The sequence below is a fragment of the Lolium rigidum genome, chromosome 5 (genome assembly GCF_022539505.1).
Source record: "Lolium rigidum isolate FL_2022 chromosome 5, APGP_CSIRO_Lrig_0.1, whole genome shotgun sequence".
Classification (NCBI taxonomy): domain Eukaryota; kingdom Viridiplantae; phylum Streptophyta; class Magnoliopsida; order Poales; family Poaceae; genus Lolium; species Lolium rigidum.
In genome coordinates, this window is record NC_061512.1 from 265,284,219 (window position 1) to 265,302,804 (window position 18,586).

Consider the following 18,586-nt stretch of genomic DNA (forward strand, 5'->3'; position numbering starts at 1 on the left):
ATGAAAAAAAAGGCCATTCTTTTAACTCCTAACCTAAAATATGGTGTTTTTTCAATTTTCTCACACCAACCCAGTGTATCATCGCTGGTGTACGGTGCCGCAGCTTATCACCAGTAATTTAAAGAGCGGTGACGTGTTGAAGACAACGCTAATATTGTGTTCTCGGCCTGGCCGGTGGCCCCGGCAAATTAGGTGGCATATTCAATCCCAAAAGGCCCCGGATGCAACTACGTGCTACACCACCACTGGTATTCTAGCTAAATACGGCCGGAATATTGACGAAGATTTGTCAAAACTTAAATGTATCTAAATGTTATTTAGTGTCTACATATATCTAAATTTTAATAAATCTCAGATAATCGAGCACTATTTAGAACATGCATGCTTACTATGGATGAATTTGCATGGGAATCTTCATGCCGTTCGCTCTGCCTCCTTTTCGCATTTGATATGTACGTACGTCCGGCTAACCACTACTTGTAGGGTGTGTTTGGTAGCTCGTGTCACTTCAGATTTACTTTCCCACTTGAGATATCTCATCCCATATAAGCTGACTTGAAATTTTGTAGTATGTTTGTTTGCTCGTATGCATTGAGAGAATTTGAAGTGATACTTTGTTTGGTAGTTGTATGGGTGGAGATGTGCCCAAAACCTAAGAAATAACAAAGAGGTTCAAAATCTTGCACAAAAGACCTTAAACAAAACAACTAAAAAGCAATCAGGCTCTCAGCCGTGCTGGGAGCAGATTGCCGGCGATGGCTGGTCGTTGGGCGCCGGCGGTGGTGGGAGGCGGCGGGAGAAGGGCCGTGGGGCGCCAGCGGTGGCGGGAGAAGGGTCGTGGGCGTCGGCGGTTGCGGAAGGAGGGCCGTGGGCCGCTGGCTAGTCTGGCCGCCGGTCTGGAGCTGAGGCGCGTCTGGCCGCCGGTCTGAGGCGCGTCGAGCGGCGTCCAGGGTCGACGGGCGGCGTCCAAGGTGGCCAAGGGAGGGCCCTGAGCACCGGACGGCAGTTGCGGAAGGAGGGTCGTGGGTCGCTGGCTCGTCCGGCCGCCGGTCTGGAGCTGAGGCGCGTCAGGCGGTGGCGTCCAGGGTCGACGGGCGGCGAGCGGCGTCCAAGGGAGGGGGTGGCGGCGGCCGGCGGCCAGGGGGCGGCGGCCGGCGGCCAGGGGGCGGCGGCGGGCGATGTCCAGATGAGGGGTACAGGAGGGAGCATTTTGCTTGTTCCTTTTCTTCGAGAGCAAATGAGGATGCCGGGTCGTGGTCTGGGGGGGGGGGGGGTTCGATGGTGGGGCCCGAGAAGGTTTGCGGGATGGACTCAGCTTGGTTGGGTTGTGAAGCTCGATTTGAGCTTCACAATCGGGCCAGGCTGAGGGGTAATTTCTGTATGAGGTGGGCATAGCTCATCTGCGTTCACCCGGGCTAACAAACAAGGGTATGGCTAAAAATCCCAGTTGAGATGAGAAATTCTTAGTTGACACAGGCTACCAAACACATCCCTAGTGAACCGATGGCCATAAATAGAAGGGGACTCGAAATCCAAACGTGTTTCGAATCCATGCTGTGGTGCTGCTAGCTGCCTTTTGTAACACACTGCTACTCCCATAGTCCCATCTCTCAACTAATGGCGACGATAACCATTTCTCTGGTGCTGATGGCGTTGGCGTTGCCGCTATCCTCGGCGGCGCGAGCCGCTGACATGGTGGTTCCTTCGCCGCCGCCGGAGACCTGCACCCGCAGGTGCGGCAAGGTGGCCGTGCCGTATCCGTTCGGTGTCGGTCCCGGCTGCTACTGGCCGGGCTTCAACCTCACCTGCGTCAGCAACACGAGTGGTCCGCTGCTGCTCGGCGACGGCACGCTCCGAGTCGACCACATCTCGCTCGAGAACTCGACGGTGCGCGTCATCCGACACGGCGACATCAAAATAAAACACCACGATGAGGGCTCCAACATCGGGACTGGCACCTTCGGCGGCGGGCTCAGGCCCGACGACGGCCCCTACGTGCTGTCGGACTACAACGAGCTGGTGCTGATCGGCTGCCAAGTGCTGGTGACGCTGGATGAGAAGTTCACCAACAGGTACGAGAGGGTCACCAACTTCAGCAGGAGCGGCTGCGCATCCGTCTGCAGCAACTCGGTCGACCAAAACACAATCTACATGAATGGCGGTCCCGGCCGCAAGGTGTGCACCGGCATTGGGTGCTGCCAGGCGGAGATCCCCAACGTCCTCCGCATGGACTTCAACACGCGGTTAATTAGGTGGTTCGGGCAAAACCGCACCATAGAGGAGATGTGGGAGAAGCCGCGCGTGTTCGTGGCCGAGATAGGGTGGTTCGATAAGCCATCTGTCTCCGACGAATTGCTCGCGACGTCCATCAAACATCGGCCGCACTCGGAAAAAGTCATGCAAGTCCCCGTTCAGCTGGCGTGGAACGTCAAGGTTGCCGGGGATCCTTTGTATAAGACGCCTGGTGATGAGATTCGTCTTCTTGACAGTGATAAATGCCCCGGCTACGCGACCCGCGCGGTCTGCCGGAGCAACAACAGCCACTGCATCCCGGGACAGAATAGAGGCTACACTTGCTCCTGTAAGATCGGTTACCAGGGCAACCCCTACGTCCCCGGCCACGGCGGATGCCAAGGTACGTACGTAGGTTACCCCGGCCGATTCCTTTTTTCTTTCGAAATGGGGGCCGACCCCGGCCTCTGCATCAATCGATGCACGCAGCCCTCTTTTATTACCCAGATAATATAATCCTTAGTTTTACAATTCACGAATCACAAAGCGAGTACACAAAAACTAGCCAATGAAAAATAAGAGAGACTCGCTTATACATCTGAAAGTCGTTTAACAGGACGCCAGCCATCCTGGTTGTATATAGCCCGTGCCACCGCATCCAGCCGGCGGCATCCAGCATGCATAGGCTCGCTTTGCGTTTCCGGCAGTAAAAGAGACCATTCGTGGATCCAGTGTGAGACCATACGGGTAACCTGTAAAAAATTTGAGTTCGTACTCTTGTTAAAGACAATATCATTGCGGCAGTTCCATATAGCCCACATGAGCGTGCAAAACCCAATTCTAATTCTGAACTTGGACACTTTGTCAACTCCGTTTAACCAATTTCCAAACATATTTGTAACATTTGTTGGAGGAACAATATTGAAATTGAACTGAATAACTCTCCAAATAAGTTTAGCGAAGGGACAATCAAAGAACAAATGATTGATTGATTCCGATGAATCACAGAACGCACATTTCATGCAACCATTTCAATTTCGGCGACTAAATTATCTTTAGTGAGTATAACTTTTCTATGAAGAAACCACATAAAAATCTTGACTTTCAGTGGTATCTTAAGTTTCCAAATATATTTACGAAGATAGATCGTATGACCGTTCATATAATCTTCATACATGGATTTTACTGTGAAAGATCCAGACGTTGTTAACTTCCATACAAAAATATCTTTCTCCTCTGCAAGGTAGTCAGAGTCGGGATTCGGAGTCGGGTCGATTTTTGTCAGGCAGAATCGAGTCGCAGTATCGAATCGTAGAATCTGGGATCCTACCATACTTACTTAGAGAAGATCTTTTTATCACACATAAAGTTTGCGTAATAGTATAATGGAGATAAAAAATTATAATACATAAAGTTTCTAGCAATAATGTTCTAGCGATAGATCATTTGAGATTTGGTAGGTAAATAAAGGGTAGTAAAGCAGGTGAAAAGGGCTTGGGATGTTTAAGTAGTATCATTGTATGGTTTTGTGGATGGGAAAAATAATGAGTTAGTAGAATCGGAAAAATCCATAAAAGGGATCGAGATTCTACATTATTCTAAAGGATTCTATGATTTGGATCGGGACTCAACATGGATTCTACGCTATTGGGATTCATAGTGGGATTTGGATCGATACGGCGATGTAAGATCGTCAAATCGTAGGATTCCGGTAGTAGGATCGGGATTCTGACTACCTTGCTCCTTTGACAAGGTTACAAGAATAAGGCGTTGGACCAACGCAATCCAAGCATCCCACTTGTTTCCTGTCAAAGTCCTTCTAAACTCTATATTCAGAGGTGTATTTGAAAGAACATCAGCGACTAAAACATTTTTTCGTCGGATGATATTATACAACGAAGGATATTGGGACGCCAAAGGAGCATCGCCCAGCCAAATGTCTTCCCAAAAGTGTACTTGCTGGCCATTCCCAATTGTGAACGAACCTCGTCAGAAGAAATCGTTTTTCACTCCCATGAGTCCTTTCCAAAAGGGAGAGTCGGTGGGTTTCGCAGTCACTTGTGACAAAGTTTTGTTCTTGAGGTATTTATTGTGTAAAAGTTCTTGCCAAACTCCTTCATTAAGAAGTTTATATAACCATTTACTTAACAAACATCTGTTTTTCAGTTCCAAAACCTCCACCCCCAACCCCCCTTGCTCCTTGGGTCAACAAATAATGTTCCATTTAGTCAATCTGTACTTTCGTTTTAGCTGATCGTTCTGCCAAAAAAAACGAGATCGATAAAAGTCTAATCTTTTCCTAACCCCTTTGGGTATTTCAAAAAAAGATAGCATGAACATGGTAGACTTGTCAGCACTGAATTTATCAAGACCAGTCTATCTCCGTATGAAAGAAGCTTGCCTTACCAGCACCCCAATTTACGTTCGAAGCGAGTTTCAACTAAACTCCATTTCTTGTTCAATAATCGTCTATAATGAATTGGGATGCCCAGATAATTAAAAGGAAGTGCCCCAGATTCACAGCTAAAAATCTGCTTGTACTGGTCTTCCACTTCTTTCGCCTTACCGAAGCGAAAAATTTAACTCTTGTGAAAATTTATTTTCAGCCCAGATAAATGTTCAAAGATACAAAGTATGAGCTTCATGTTAATGGCCTTCTCAAGATCGTGCTCCATGAATAAAATTGTATCATCGGCATACTGTAAAATAGAGACTCCTCCCTCTACTAAGTGAGGTACAAGTCCCCCTACTTGGCCATCTTCTTTCGCTCGAGCGATTAAAATAGCCAACATGTCCGCAACAATATTAAAAAGAATCGGAGACAGGGTGTCACCTTGTCTCAGTCCTTTCATAGTTTGGAAATAATGGCCAATGTCGTCATTAACCCGTATTCCCACAGATCCTCCCTCGACAAAAGTACTTATCAAGTGACACCATTTTTGGGAGAATCCTTTCATACGCAAGGTTTGTTGGAGAAAAGACCACTTAACCTTATCGTAGGCTTTTTCAAAATCAATTTTGAAGAGTACACCATCCATTTTCTTCCGATGAAGTTCATGGATGGTTTCATGCAACACTACTACTCCTTCTACAATATGTCTCCCTGGCATAAAAATTGTTTGGGTAAGTTTTATCACCTTAGGTGCAACACTTGTAATTCTATTAGTGCCTACTTTCGTAAAAATCTTAAAGCTTACATTAAGTAGGTATATCGGTCTATATTGTTGAATTTGTGTTGCATTCTCTTTTTTCGGTATCAACGTAATGATTCCAAAATTTAGTTTGTAAAGCGGCAATTCGCCGTGTTGCAATTGTACAAACAAAGTCATAAGGTCGTTTTTAAGCACCTCCCAAAAGCATTGATAAAATTCAGCTAGGAACCCATCTGGTCCCGAAGCTATATTATGTTTCATTTCCATAATAGCATCTAACACTTAACCCCGGCCGATTCCTAGCTACAAGTATTAATTACTACTACTATATGTAGTGACCATGCATATATATTTTTTCGAAAATGGGCACTTTATTACTTAACGTAATGGACCCGACCTCTGCATAGCTAGGATGCATAGCTAAGATGCATATATATATATATATTTCCAAGTTATACATATATGCTCCATCCACGTGTGCAAATGCAGATATCAAAGAGTGCGAGCGGAAAGAAGAACATGGGTGTTTCTTCGAATGTGAGGAACTACCTGGCAGTTTCAAGTGCGCGTGCCCGAAAGGAACCAATGGTGACCCCAAAGTACGCAATGGATGTATCAAGCACACAAACACAGGTAAATCAGCTACAAGTATCAATTACTACTACTATGTGTAGTGACCATGCATATATATATTTCCAAGTTATATATGCTCCATCTACGTACGTATGCAAATGCAGATATCAACGAGTGCGAGCGGAAAGAAGAACACGGGTGTTTCTTCGAATGTGAGGAGCTGACTGGCGGATTCAAGTGCGCGTGCCCGAAAGGAACCCATGGCAACCCCAAAGTACGCAATGGTTGTGTCAAGCACACCAACACAGGTACATCAGCATACTCCCTAACAAACTTTTCCCTATTCGTAATTTAAGCTAGGCCAGTCGATGTCAGATAGTTAATTATAGCATGGCGTCATGCATCTAGAGCATACCAGGAAACTCTACAAGGGGATTTTGATTCGTAAGATCGGTGGCGGCTCTAGAAGACGCCTGCCACTAGGTTGGAACACGACAACCACTCTCCCCGATCTACGCACTACAAACCTATATCGGAAATGAGTCCTTAAGCTTGGTTAAGTTCCCAACATACTCTTTGGAGTTTGCAACTGGCACTAAATATTTAGTGATATACTGTATAGTCACTACAGGAATCGCCCGAGACGCCGACGGCCGGCTGCCCTCGGCGTAGCCACGCCTGGCCCTCGGCGTAGGCTACGCCGACGGCAGCCCTCGGCGTATGGCCTCGGCGTCCAGGTCCCTCGGCATAGGTAGGCTCGCCGTCGGCGTACGTCTGGCCCTCGGCGTACGTCACCTACGCCGACGGCCAGGTGAGCCCTCGGCGTCTCTGCCCTCGGCCTGTCCTGGCGGCGCGTCGTCACCGTTAACGGCGCGTCGGCGGACGCCGACGGCACCCCCTCGGCATAGAGGCAGCGGCCCGGCGACGAACGGGCGACGTGGCGCGAGCTGGTGCTGCCAGGTGGTCGTCTACGCCGAGGGCAACCCCCTCGGCATAGAGACGTGCATGGCATGGCCACGTGGCGGCCGTCCAGACGCATAGTCTACGCCGACGGTATTGCCGTCGGCATAGACCTGACCATATGGTCCATGTTAGTGTCTATGCCGACGGCAATGCCGTCGGCGTAGGCCTTGCAATATTTTTTTTTTCTTTTTCCAGTTTCTGTTTCTGTTCCTGTTCCTGTTTCTGTTCCTGTTGCAATTCAAATTCAATTCAGCAGGTCCAATTCATCCAAAATCGACCAAATTCGCCATAATTCACCAAAATAGCATATAATTCACATAGTAGCATACATGGTGCATATAGTAGCATACAAGCGGAGAGCGGAGAGTGCCATGTCATAGTAGCATACATAGTAGTAGCAAGCAACCCTAGTTCTAAGCTGACTAGCGGAGGAAGGACCCGGGCGGGGTGTGTCCGCCCACATCGTTGGCGAAACGAGCAGCCCGGGGTTGCGCTCCGGTAGAAGCTCCAGAAGAACCACCCGGAGAAGGACCGGTGGTATGCCTAGGAGAAGTCGACGGAGAGGCACCGGGAGTAGTCCCGGGAGTAGTCGACGGAGAGGCACCAGCAGAACGCCCGGGAGACCGACCACCTTCATGAACCGGTGTGACCTCGCGCCCACCCGGCGATGCCCGGTTCCCGGACCATCCCGTTCCCTACATGTTCCCTACATGTTAGCAACTTGCGAGGCAAAGAAAAGTGGTAACTACCGGTTTGGCAAAGAACTTACCTCCGGTGTGGATCCGTAGTAAGTCGCAGCGAAAGCTGCCCTCGATGGCATGATAGGCATGTCCCCCGCCACGGTAACTCGAGCCGGTGGCGGTGTACCGGTAGACATAGAGATCATCATTTCCTGCAAGATAGGTTACAAGTTAGGCTTTGCAGAAATAAAGCATCAAACTGAGACTTGTCATCTACTTGCGCGAGAAGAAAGATTCAGACTTACTCCTATATACGCCATGTAGGCCGTATTCTGCCTATTCCACTGCGCAGCGGCCTGCTGATAAGCTTCATTACAGGCTTCGAAGGCCGCCTCGAACTCAGGCTACAATTTCAGAAACAATGAATCTCGTAAACACTTAGCCATGTAGGAAGGAAAACCGGAAAGAGGATGAAAATGAGGAAAACTTACATCGTAGGCGGGTGGACGAGCAGGCCGTGGACGAGGCTGGGGGCTGTCGGCGGTGAGGGTATGCTTGAGGCGCGTGTAGCTCGTGGAGTGGGTAGGCTTGACCGCCTTATTCAGCCAAGGGAAACGGCCATGCGGACGCCCGTGCCCCGACAGGACCAACGACTCCTCGTCGACCGGAATGCTCAAGGGGTCATCCACCTCGGGGTGACGAGACTTGACCATGTCGCAGTAGTCCTCCTTGGCGGCCTTGGCATTGCCGTAGTACTGTGGCTGAGGCAATGCGGGATTGGGCTTCTGCTTCGTCCGCATCATGTCATATATCTGGGCATCATGAAGCACCACCCCAGGTGGTGCCTCGGCCACCTGCATCGCGAAAAGAAAAGTTAAGCGTACCACAAATGAGACATGACGGGAAATGAAAGAAGGTCGTTCCATGTATATACATACCTTTTTCCCCTTGAAGCGGGTGTAGTCGCGGTTTCCCGCGCAGTGTGTGCCACCGGTGCCTCGGTTCTCCATGTTACGCCTCGACACGGCTGCAAACTCCTCGTCCTGCCTGAGCCACCTCGCCCTAATCAGCTCCTCCCATGCCTCCCTATGCTGCTCGGCCCACTCGGGACAAACCTGAAAACGCAATACTCAGCTCAAGATAATTCAATGAAAACTTAGCAGCAATGTAGAATCTCATTGACATTTTACTCACCGACATGTACTCCTCAATGGTCATTGCCCATTCGTCCGTAGGCTCGTTACCAACATAGTACTCCTTCTTGACCCTCTTACCCTTGTTAGCCCAGAAGGCACTAGCGCTGGTGAACTTTTGGTTGTACCACTGCTGCGGTGTCAACCTCTCGCAAGCGCCACGCAAAGTGAGACGCGCCTGCGTGTCATGCTCCGGGTCCACACGATAGAAGCACTTCAATCATGCATAAATCATGGCTCCGGGGCCATGCCCTATGCCGAGGGTAGCCCTCGGCGTCTGTCTGACGCCGTGAGAGGGCGGCGACGGTGCGGGTGCGAGGGGAGGTGATGGAGACCTCTACGCCGAGGGCCAGGTAGACGCCGACGGCGGCCCTCGGCGTAGGAGACTATACGCCGACGGTACCTAGACGCCGACGGTCGGCTTCCGGCGCTGCCCTGGCGAGGCCGTACGCCGACGGCCCCGATAAAATGCCCTCGGCGTAGGGTTTGGCCGTCGGCGTCTAGGCCCATTCCTGTAGTGAGTCGAGCATTAAACAGGTGGTAGCTAGCTACCTTGGTTTGTATACTCAAGTTAACATGTGCTTCTGTTTCTCTTGTAGGTTTAATTATTAGTATATCAGTTGCTAGTAGTGCTCTATGCCTTGTACTGTTAGGCACAGGCGCAATGTTCTTAATTATCCGCAAGATTAAGCTACACAGAGCAAAACAGTTGAAAGAGAAGTTCTTCAATCAAAACCGTGGACAACTGTTGCAGCAATTGGTATCTCATAGAACAGATATTGCAGAGCGGATGATCATCACTTTAGATGAGCTGCAGAACGCCACTAACAATTTCGATCAAACTCGTAAGATCGGTCGGGGAGGGCATGGCACAGTCTACAAAGGGATTTTGTCCGACCAACATGTTGTGGCCATCAAGAAGTCAAATATCGTGGTCAAGAGAGAAATTGACGAGTTCATCAATGAGGTGGCCATACTCTCACAAATAAACCACAGGAATATTGTAAAGCTTCATGGGTGTTGTCTTGAGACAGAAGTCCCGCTGCTGGCATACGAGTTCATTTCAAATGGAACACTCAGTGACCATCTTCACACAGAGGCCCCACGATCCCTACCTTGGAGAGATAGGTTGAGGATTACAAGTGAAATAAGCAAAGCCGTTGCTTACCTTCACTCTGCTATTTCCGTTCCTGTAATTCATAGAGATATTAAGCCTTCCAACATACTTCTTGATGGTGCATTGACAGCTAAATTGTCGGACTTTGGAACTTCAAGGTACATTCCGGTGGATCAAAGGGAAAGAACAACCGCGCTGCAAGGAACTATGGGATATTTAGACCCTATGTATTATTACAAAAGACAGCTAACCGAAAGTAGTGACATCTACAGCTTCGGAGTGCTTCTTGTTGAGTTGCTTACAAGGAAGCGACCATCTCTGTGGATGTCCTCTGAAGGCAATTGTCTCGTCGTTCAATTTGTTGAACAACTTGAAAACTGCAATGTGGCTGAAATACTTGATCCCCAAGTTGTGGAAGAGGGGGGTAGCGAAGTGGGGGAAGTAGCTACTATAGCTATGTCATGCATGAAATTGATAGCGGGGGAACGGCCAACAATGAGGCAAGTGGAGATGGCACTGGAAGCTCTCCAAGAACCCTAGGAGATTTTCATGGGTGGTCTAACGGAAGAAGAAGCTGAGAAAATGTATGCATCAACAAACTATCCATCAACTAGCAAAAGACCAAAGCAAACTGAAGCCACCAGATGTGTATTAGCCTGCAAGAAGAGTTCATGTTATCTGTGAGACACCCTGGATAGTTTTCCTTCCTTGTGATTAAGTCAGTGTATTTTTATCCATATATATATGGTGTGTTATTGTTGTTATGGCTATTTGTTAAGCCACTGATTCGTTATGTATCATTTCATGGAAAAATTATGTTGAATTCTAGTGTATCAATTGTTTTTCAAATGCATCGATATTTTCAATGGAAACAGCAATAAGAGATGTCCAATTTACCCCTTTAACTTGTCAAAGTTCCCTTTACAATCCTTAACTTTGAATTGGGTAAATTTCACCTCTAAATTCTAAAAATCGTTTGGAATACACCCCTTTCACCATTTGATAGGTTTGATCCGGTTTGTATTGCCACATTACCAATTTTTCATGTATGCCAACTCAACATTCCCATGCATGAATTTGGATCTCACATGTACTTTACCTCCTCGTACATGCATGCCCGTTGTGTACTTCTATCTCTCTTTTCTCGTGAGATCATGCTCTCTGAGGCAAGAACAGTGGACATGATCGCGACACAATCTCCTCCATTAGCGATCTATGTAGGTGATAGGGCCACGGCGCCATTAGAGCAGCTGTCTCTCATGGGGTTCCTGAATCAGGAGACATATGACGAATATGCTGATTTGGAAAAAAATCTTATTTTATATCAGATTGGCCCCTTTTTTACTTGATTAGTGATTAGTTTAAAAAGCAAAAATCTTTTCATTATATAAAAGTATATTGTTTTGTTGCGTTACATTCTCTATCTAGGTTTGACTATTTCCTAAATGCATGATTAGAAGTATTGAGCCATTGTTATGAGAGATTTGCACAACTAGTAGTTTTAGTAGGATTTATCACTTTTCCTTATCTTTGGTGTGTAGCTATTATGAACCTTTATGGATAAAAAAAGGAAGAAAGGAGACAAGAGGTGGTAATATGGAGAAACTACATGCACCAGGACTTAGCCATTTTAAGGGTGGAAAAGTCTAGTTTTTCTGTTAAAAGGCAATATAGTGGTGCGTAGACACACAAGTATACTAGCGCTGAACCCCCGCCTATGGCATTTCCTTTGTGGACGGGCTCGGTTCTAGGCGGTCCATTGCCACCGCCTTTCTCCATGGGGCCGACAGTAATATTATCTTGCGAGTGACACACGAGTACTATACATAGTGCACACATGTGTAACAGCCCGGTACTCATAAGGAGAATATTTATTTTTGTAATAAATCTCTTATATATAGTGGATCACATATATTCGCCCCTCTAGTACAAGTCCGAAAGCATAGAATTCCTATTTTATTTCATTCAATCCTACAACTACAATTATTTTAGTTTACTTTCAGTTTTACTTCACTTTGTATCACTTTTGTTCTTATTTGTTAGTTCTTACTTTAAATCATGTCTTAATTTATACCAAACACATAGCAACTTGTAGAATAGGATATTTTCAAACCACGGTTTGGATGCGAAACATATGGATGTGTGTTGTGACAACGTAGTTATGGGGAAGAGTGGTTTCCAAGGATCAAAGCAAAGCTCTCTATGGAACGATATACTTGTGGTGATACTTCCCGTGAAAATACTATGATAACCCTGTTATAAAATAATTGCAGGAAACACTATTATAAAATAGTTGCAGGTTATTACTTAGCTTAGGTCTCTTTCTTTTGTTAAGTTTGAAGGGATTACACACTCTGCATGAAACTCTCAAATATATAAAATAAACACTCTAGATATAATATAAAGTTAGAAGATATAAAATTTCACGCAAAGAAGAACACATGCTTCCAATGTAGATCGCCATACTTAGCTAGCTAACCCACCAATACGGCGCGAGATCCATGTAAACTTGTTTTTCAAAGAGCTATAAGTACCGGGTATTAACTGAGAAAATAAGTTTTATGGAGCTCACTGCACATACCATACCAATTGTTATATTGTGATCCAAATTCAATAAAAAGGCTAATGACGGGGCAAATCAAGGCCCATGTTGTTGCGAGGCTTGGGCCGGTATGATCATAGTCTCCATATATTTATACCTCTTGCAAACCGCCAACTATGATTAATCGCTTCGATTAGATAACACACAATGTTTGTAATCAGTCTCCATATAGTGAAGTTTCGCTGGTTGACGCCCGTGATTTTTTCTCCTTTTGTTACAGAGGTTTTTGAAAGGGGTTCGCAACAGAAATCAAAATTTCCTAACTTAATAGACCATAATGCGCCCAAGATCTATCCATGTAAAAATGCAGTAACGGAGAAGATATCGTTGGTGTACCCTCGTAGACCGATAGCGGTTAACGTTCCGCTAGAACGTGATTGATGTAGTCGAACATGCGACACCAACCTCAAGGTCGTGTAGAAGTCCTCTCCCGACGTCAAGTGCCGCAAGTGTAGCACCTCGTAGTTTTGCACACATACGATGCTCAACGATGCTACCGGGTCCGATCCAGCGAAGTTGCGGAAGTAGATCTTATGGATCCAGATCCAGGCAGCGCTCCCGTGTACCGGATGAAATTGTTCGTGTCCCTGCGTAGTTCTTCGGGGAATCGCACGGAGTCGGCAACTAGGGAGAGATTTTCCCTATTTTTTCTTGTGTGTTATTTTCAAAAAAAAAACCCACTACATATAGGGGCAAGGGGGTACTAGGGCATCCAACGGGGCAAGGTGGGACTCAAAACGAGGCAACCATGGAAGGGAGCCGGCAACGGCTGAGCCAAGCTCAGGCTCGCCCACGCGCCTGCCCCTCCCGTGTGGCCGCCCGGGTGGGCCAGCCCACTTGGCCAGGCCGGCTCCCCCGCCCCTTTTTTCTTCCTTTTTTCCTTATTCCTTTCTTTTATTTAGCCCCTCCTGGGGCCTAATAAAATAAGGATCCCCATTTAATTAAAACAAAAAAATCATTTTTTTTTATTTAATTAAATATATTTCAATATATTGATTCATCCAAACAAATATTGAAGCGTATCCTTAGTTACCAATTAGTCAGAGACTCCTCCCGAACTAATCCGAATGTCCTTCGGACTTCGTCGGAATCCTGTTCCGGATGATCAGGGCCAACGTCGTTGGTCAATGCGATCACCAGGGGGGTCTGGATAACCATATAATCTCTATGCATTCCACGAAGATATGATCGTTATTTGAAACATCGCATCGATTCTTATTCCTTTTGTTCATACGATAGCGGAACTCGTCCGAGACATGATCATCAATATCATAATACCAAGTTTGGTCTCATTTTCGACAAGGCTATTTAAACTCGTTCATGTGTGATTTCATCCCCATGACCTAGTCATATCATGCATAGTGTAACATCCAAAGTTTTCAAATCAATAAAGAGAATCAATTTCCATTGTTCAAAATTTGGAACCAACAAAAAAACTTGAATTAAGTGATATGGTGTGCATAGTGCTCATGCCTAAATGTTGTGATTTTGCTATGATGGTTGTTTGAAGTTGTTTAACAATACTCTAAATCCTAAACCATGCCAAATGGAATCAAAGAGGGACAAAGAAAAGAAAAAAGAAAATCCAAATAACATCACATATGAGCCTAGGGCCATTGTTGTAAAATCTTAACCTAGGCCATTTTACTTTGTGTAAATGGTTTGGAAACATTACTAAACTCAAAATAATACCATTTGAATCAAAGAAATGCAAAACAAATCAAAAGAAAAATCAAAACTAACTCACATATGATAATGGTCAAAGGTGACAATTATATCAGGGTACCTACTTTGAGCCCTTGTATTAAGAAATTTCTAAACTAAACTTTCCCAATTCTTTTCTCCTCATCCAAGAGCACATCAAGGTGAACACTTTTGGTGTTGACCAACCTGGCTGATTCATTTTCAAATTCTTATAAATGGCATGCAAAGTTGCAACATGAAATCAGATTCTAGATCACCTCATATTTGATTTTTACCAAACCAATTCCACTTTGCAAACCAACACCACCCAGAGGTGCCAAACAATATTTGGATCACACCCATAAAATATTTTGGCAAAATTTGAATTTAAACTTCATGCGGCCATTTCATCAAACACCTTGTGTGCCCAAATCTGCCAACTACACACACTCTATAATCCAGTGGTTCTTAGCCTAAACCATCCATGCCTAGGTCATCACCTGACTAGGCGGTTCCTCAGCAATGCCCACCATGAGGGGCTTGGATTTTTAGAGAAAGGCGACGACGGAAGTTCCGGGAGCGAGGCGGTACACGACGTACCCAGGTTCACGTCCCCGCGGTGGAGGATCGCTACGTCCTGCTAGCAATCCAGTATATGAATATATATGTACAGGGGGCCGCCATAGGCGGAGTAGTTGTATCTAGTCTAATTCTAGTCCGCGGGTTGCGGTTTCTAGGCGTGTCACCTCTATAATTATGTTTCTGATTATGCGTGTCCTAAAGGGTGCCCTTGTCTAGCTTTATATATCAGCCAAGCTAGGGTTTACAAGAGTCCTAGTAGGATTCGTATTGGAGTCTTCTTTCCTTGTAGTCCAAGTTGAGGTGCGTGCAGGTCCATCTTGTCGAGTCCTTGTGCTGGTCCAGCTTCATAGTTTGCACCGGGTATGGTAATGTCGAGTACCCGAAGGGTTATGCCCACGTCAGTAGCCCCCGAGTGTCTGGCCGAAGTGAAGCTTCGGGCAGGGACTAAAGTTGTCTTCACCGAATGTCTTGATCATCTGTTGAATCTTGTGCTTGATGTAGAGTCGAAGTTGCTTTACGTCGGGTGCGCGAAGCGCTCCCGATGGGAGTAGCCCCGAGTCTATGGGCGGATGCTTGCGACCACGCATAGACTCAAGTTGTACTACTCGAAGATCTTGATTGTTGATGCCGACGTCTTTTTCTTTGTTGGCGAGGTTGCCATATTTTTTTATCGGGTGCGCGACTAGCGCTCCCGATGGGAGTAGCCCCCGAGCCTGTAGATAAATATGAAATAGTTATGTATAGGGTGTAAAAAATGCTAAGTCAAATACCGTACACGTCCTCGAGTTCCGAGAACATGATGCTGATGACTCTGATGATGTCATCGATAGAGGAGTTGATGATTTGGAAGATGGCCCAGAGGAGCCGATGATTTGGATGATGGTCCAGAGAAGCCGATGATTTGGATGATGGCTCAGAGAAGCCGATGATTTGGATGGTGGTCCATAGGAGCCGATGATTTGGATGATGGCCCATAGGAGCCGATGATTCGGATGATACCCAGGGGGAGCCGATGATTGGGATGATAGCCCAGAGGAGCCGATGATTGGGATGATGGCCTGATACGCGTAAAGCACACGCCCGTTGGGAACCCCAAGTGGAAGGTGTGATGCGTACAGCAGCAAGTTTCCCTCAGAAAGAAACCAAGGTTGTCGAACCAGTAGGAGTCAAGAAGCACGTGAAGGTTGTTGGTGGCGGAGTGTAGTGCGGCGCAACACCAGGGATTCCGGCGCCAACGTGGAACCTGCACAGCACAATCAAAGTACTTTGCCCCAACGTAACAGTGAGGTTGTCAATCTCACCGGCTTGCTGTAAACAAAGGATTAGATGTATAGTGTGGATGATGATGATTGTTTGCGAAGAACGAGTAAAGAACAATTGCAGTAGATTGTATTTCAGATGTAAAGAATAGGACCGGGGTCCACAGTTCACTAGTGGTGTCTCTCCCATAAGATAAACAGATGTTGGGTGAACAAATTACAGTTGGGCAATTGACAAATAAAGAAGGCATAACAATTCACATACATATATCATGATGAGTACTATGAGATTTAATCAGGGCATTACGACAAAGTACATAGACCGCTATCCAGCATGCATCTATGCCTAAAAAGTCCACCTTCGGGTTATCATCCGAACCCCTTCCGGTATTAAGTTGCAAACAACGGACAATTGCATTAAGTATGGTGCGTAATGTAATCAACACAAATATCCTTAGACAAAGCATCAATGTTTTATCCCTAGTGGCAACAGACACATCCACAACCTTAGAACTTTACGTCACTCGTCCCGATTTAATGGAGTCATGAACCCACTATCGAGCATAAATACTCCCTCTTGGAGTCACAAGTATCAACTTGGCCGAGCCTCTACTAGCAACGGAGAGCATGCAAGAACATAAATAACATATATGATAGATTGATAATCAACTTGACATAGTATTCAATATTCATCGGATCCCAACAAACACAACATGTAGCATTACAAATAGATGATCTTGATCATGATAGGCAGCTCACAAGATCTAACATGATAGCACAATGAGGAGAAGACAACCATCTAGCTACTGCTATGGACCCATAGTCCAGGGGTGGACTACTCACACATCGATCCGGAGGCGATCATGGCGATGAAGAGACCTCCGGGAGATGATTCCCCTCTCCGACAGGGTGCCGGAGGCGATCTCCTGAATCCCCCGAGATGGGATTGGCGGCGGCGTCTCTGGAAGGTTTTCCGTATCGTGGCTCTCGGTACTGGAGGTTTCGCGACGAAGACTTTAAGTAGGCGGAAGGGCAGGTCAAGGGGCATCACGAGGGGCCCACACGCTAGGCCGGCGCGACCAGGGCTTGGGCCGCGCCGCCCTGTTGTGTGGCCACCTCGTGGCCCCACTTCGTATCCTCTTCGGTCTTCTGGAAGCTTCGTGGAAAAATAGGACCCTGGGCGTTGATTTCGTCCAATTCCGAGAATATTTCCTTACTAGAATTTCTGAAACCAAAAACAGCGAGAAAACAACAATCGGCTCTTCGGCATCTCGTCAATAGGTTAGTGCCGGAAAATGCATAAATATGACATATAATGTGTATAAAACATGTGAGTATCATCAATAAAGTAGCATGGAACATAAGAAATTATAGATACGTTTGAGACGTATCAAGCATACCCAAGCTTAGTTCCTACTCGCCCTCGAGTAGGTAAACGATAACAAAGATAATTTCGAAGTGACATGCTATCATAATCTTGATCATACTATTGTAAGCATATGAGATGAATGCAGCGATTCGAAGCAATGATGAAGATAATGAGTAAACAAATGAATCATATAGCAAAGACTTTTCATGAATAATACTTTCAAGACAAGCATCAATAAGACTTGCATAAGAGTTACTCATAAAGCAATAAATTCAAAGTAAAGGCATTGAAGCAACACAAAGGAAGATATAAGTTTCAGCGGTTGCTTTCAACTTCAACATGTATATCTCATGGATAATTGTCAACACAAAGTAATATAACAAGTGCAATAAGTAAACATGTAAGAATCAATGCACACGAGTTGACACAAGTGTTTGCTTCGGGATAGAAAGAATAGGTAAACTGACTCAACAATAAAGTAGAAGATAGGCCCTTCGCAGAGAGGAAGCATGGATTACTATATTTGTGCTAGAGCTTTTTATTTTGAAAACAAGAAACAATTTTGTCAACGGTAGTAATAAAGCATATGTGTTATGTATAAGATATCTTATAAGTTGCAAGCCTCATGCATAGTATACCAATAGTGCTCGCACCTTGTCCTAATTAGCTTGGATTAACACGGATTATCATTGCATAGCATATGTTTCAACCAAGTGTCACAAAGGGGTACCTCTATGCCGCATGTACAAAGGTCTAAGGAGAAAGCTCGCATTGGATTTCTCGCTTTTGATTATTCTCAACTTAGACATCCATACCGGGACAACATAGACAACAGATAATGGACTCCTCTTTAATGCATAAGCATTCAACAACAGTTAAAATTCTCATAAGAGATTGAGGATTGATTGTCCAAACTGAAACTTCCACCATGAATCATGGCTTTAGTTAGCGGTCCAATGTTCTTCTCTAACAGTATGCATACTCAAACCATTTGATCATGAAAATCGCCCTTACTTCAGACAAGACGAACATGCATAGCAACTCACATGATATTCAACAAAGGTAAAAGTTGATGGCGTCCCCAGAAACATGGTTACCGCTCAACAAGCAACTTATTAAGAAATAAGACACATAAGTACATATTTTTCACCACAATAGTTTTTAAGGCTATTTGTCCCATG

At 45.8% G+C, this 18,586-nt stretch overlaps 1 pseudogene; it reads left to right on the top strand.

Annotated features, from left to right (window-relative positions):
- Positions 1–1,617: 1,617 nt before the first annotated feature.
- LOC124657612 lies at positions 1,618–10,608 on the top strand (annotated as a pseudogene).
- Positions 10,609–18,586: the final 7,978 nt, after the last annotated feature.